The 3,924-nt window shown below is 32.0% G+C and overlaps 1 non-coding gene across 1 annotated transcript; it reads right to left on the minus strand.

Moving 5' to 3' along the window:
- Positions 390 to 471, minus strand: TRNAS-GCU. Its single transcript has one exon. It is a non-coding gene; the product is annotated as a tRNA-Ser (tRNA).

Genomic DNA, 3,924 nt, shown 5'->3' on the forward strand with positions numbered 1-3,924 from the left:
AAAAACACCAAATAAATATGTAATAACATAGGGGGAAAATGAAACTCAATGAACAATATTCTTATATGTCACAAGATTTTTTTAGATTTTTTCGACACTACAACTATTTTGGGATATGATTTGGATTCTTACCACAAAATAAGGAATTTCAAAATGATGGACTCCTAAAGAACTTTCTTTTTTTTTAAAATAAAATTATTGGGTATAACGAAAGAAGCCATGATGCAATGAATAATAGAGGCTTTTTAGGTGAGAGGTGGTATCTGGGGGAGGGAGGCAGCAGATATAGACTGCAACTTAACCTTCCCCACTTTGCAATCACACTTGTTGTGGGCCCATTTTGGATTATTATTCATTGAAAATTGAATGAATAAAAATCAAAATCGAAACGTCGCCTGAGAGATTCGAACTCTCGCGGGGAAACCCCATGTACTTAGCAGGCACACGCCTTAACCACTCGGCCAAAGCGACGTTGGGCTATTTATGCACAGTAAGTAATATTTGTATATATCCAATCTAAATATTTTACATTCTTCCAAGATTGTTTCTTAGCTTAGGTAATTTTTTAGTCCCAAAAGTTAAGTGAACTTTTTATTTTAGTTCCTGCAATTTTTTTTTCTGACCCTTAGATTACCAAACATTTTACTTTTGTCTCGATTATTAGGTTATTAAATATTGATATGGTTAACTGATTTTCATAGGCTATGTTACATGTATAAACTTAATCTAGAAATGTTACGTGACATAAAGTATTTTTTTAATAACAGATATTTCTGCTGCTAAATTATTTGCTATTATCCATCTTTCATTACTTACTTTTTCCGAAGGCTCAAGACAAAGACGTTTCTATTCAAATAGAATGTTTTGATATTATGAAGAGTATTTCCTTATCCATTTTAAATAATGAACTAATCCTTTTTAAAATGTATATACCCTTCTTAATAAGTATTAGTCTCAAAAGTTTAACAATTAACATTTTGATTATAATTGGGATCTAATAGGACATAGACCAACACATTCTTAATTTTATGTGGAATTGAACTAGTTATTCAATTTATAAATCATTGTAATAACAAACAAAAAAACTAACATCGTGACTGTCACTATGCATAATCAGATGGGAAGAGATATCTTATCCACATTTTGTGTCGTTCCACTTAATTATTGAAGTCTGGAAATTGGTCGAGAGAAAATAAATTTAATTAAGAATGTGATATACACAATATATTATAATTTTGTGATCAATTCTTAAACTTTTCACAAATGAAATGGTACAAAATGTGAAACATATATTGCAATTAGATGACGGTATAACAATCCTTTCAACTAACAAGGTTTTATGTTTAGAGTTTCTAAAACCAGTTTTGAAGAACTAAACCTTAATTTGTGAAAGAAAATAAATATGCCCATCTATTATTTTTCCTGTTAGAATAGACCCTCACGAAATTCCTGAACCCACTCTAATGAAATGATGTCTTACTAATGATTGCAGAGAGACTGATATATTTTCTTTTGTTACTAATATATAAGATGTAACACTAACAATTTGGATAGACTAACATCTTTTTGCTAATAACTGCTACAACACAAAAATCTTTTAGTGTTATCTGGTGAGAGAAAAGAATAGGAAAGGTAGAGGATACCTACACGAAAAAGAGATAAGAATTAAGAAGTCATAGTTGGGATTATATTTTTTCATTTATAAGTAAATGTAGAAGATTTAAAAAATGTAATAATTTATTCATATAATAAATAAACAAAAAATAGAGATAAGAATAATAAGATGATGAAAAAGATCTCTACACAAAGTTGATACTTATTAGATGGGAGAAATATACATAAATGGAGAAAAAGAAATAAAACGAAGAGAATCTCAACCATTGTAGCTCACTAATTTCAACTACCTACCAAAAAAGAAATTTAGCGTTTCACATGAAGGATGCCATATTTGGTGGAATTTTATGTTTTTAACCTTCAAAAAAAGTAGTACAAATGAATAATAAATGATGTATTGAGTGAATATAAATTTTTACATTAATAGTACATAGATATTTATTAGATATTTATGGAACGGTAAGTGTATCTATCGTCCAAATAATAAAATTCGGTAAAATACCTGGATATCGTCATCATGTAGCAAACTAGATTTTCACTAATTCCTACGTGAATGAATAAAGTGTATATTTACAATGGTGTTTTTATAAAATTTTGTGTTTAATTGTAAAAACTAATAAATTGAACGAAAAACAAGTAAAATAAATTTGGATCGAAATGCATCATTCTTTCCTAATGACATACATGGATTCAATGCCAAGTGAATTGTGAAGTTACTGATTCAGATGCATATATCATTCAAATCAACCCCTTGAGTGTAAAATCCTTAGATAATTGCTCAAATATCAATTCCTTGGATATTTGACCAATTAACTAGCATTACATTTCATGTAAAAGTAATTCATGCATCATTCTCCATTCCCAGAGCAATGATGTATGAAGGAAGATGATCCAGGTTCATTGTCAAGTTTAACTTCCTAATTAAACTTGAACCCAAGAACAAGAAATTAGTAGCAAATTAAATTCATGCATTAAGAACGAGATCAACTTCCCAAAATCAAATAACAATTACAATGGAATCGAATCCAGGAGTACAAATGTTAGAATATTACATTTCGAATCTCTCAGCAAAATCTAATAATTCCTTCTCGCTATTACAACACTCGAATCATGAAATTATACAAGGAATAATGTGAAGTAGAATCGTTTCCACGATTTCTATCTATTCTCCTTGTGTTTCTCTTTACTTTCTTACCGAATATCTTCTGAAAAGTGAATAGTGTCATTTCTGACTTCCGAAACCGCCAATATCAGTTCCAACTTCCACACCCTCGTCCAAGCTAGAGATTCTCGCTTGGGCGAGTAAATAAGAGGCTCTCAGACCTGAGGATCCCTCGCTTGGGCGAGGGACAACAATGATTTCTAGTGACTTTTCTCCTATTTGTGGCTTGGGCGAGCCTCTCCTCGCTTGGGCGAGGCTTACGGTGCTCAGAAGTACCAATCTTCTACTTTTTCTCATTTTTTTCATAAATCTTATCCTGAAATAACATAAACACATAAAATTTCATACACAGAACAAGATTACTAAGTTGTCAGGAATCTTACACAGTTACATCATAAATGTGCATTAAGTGTCCCAAAAGCAAGTGAATTTTCTTAACAATTTGGCACCTAACAAACTCCCCCAACCTAGGATCTTGCTTGTCCTCAAGCAAAGTAACAAAGTGCAATTCAGTTCAACGTATCTGGTTTTCAAAAATATTCATTCATCCAATCATGGTATGGCTAGAATCATTCACTTGCTGTTCAGAAAGACCTGTTTCATGCTCAATCATAGTGGACCAAGTTCCAACTAAAACATAATGCAAATGCAGTTTACTTTCAAACAGAATAGCAAGAATAACTACTCAGTTCAATCAAAGGAACTCTATCGATCTCACAGGTCATGTGTTTTACTCATCTCTTTCCTGGACCCCAAACAATTTGACTTTGCCTTTCAGTTCAATCAACCATGTACACAGGTTCAATCATTGATCTTAAGGACTTTATCAGGGTTGTAATGAGGCCTAATTACAAATAAAATTGGTTTTTCTGGGATTCAAAAAGGAAGGATCATTCGCTTAAGCGAGGATCAGGCAGGACATCAGGGACTTTTTTGCTCCACTTGTCGCTTGGGCAAGGGATAACAGTGATTTCTGGTGATTTTTCTCCTATTTGTGGCTTGGGCGAGTCTCTCCTCGCTTAGGCGAGGCTTACCATGCTCAGAAGTATCAATCTTCTACTTTTTCTCCTTTTTTTCATAAATCTTATCCTGAAATAACATAAACACATAAAATTTCCTACACAAAACAAGATTACTAAGTTATGAAA

Source organism: Lupinus angustifolius, chromosome LG18 (genome assembly GCF_001865875.1).
Source record: "Lupinus angustifolius cultivar Tanjil chromosome LG18, LupAngTanjil_v1.0, whole genome shotgun sequence".
Classification (NCBI taxonomy): domain Eukaryota; kingdom Viridiplantae; phylum Streptophyta; class Magnoliopsida; order Fabales; family Fabaceae; genus Lupinus; species Lupinus angustifolius.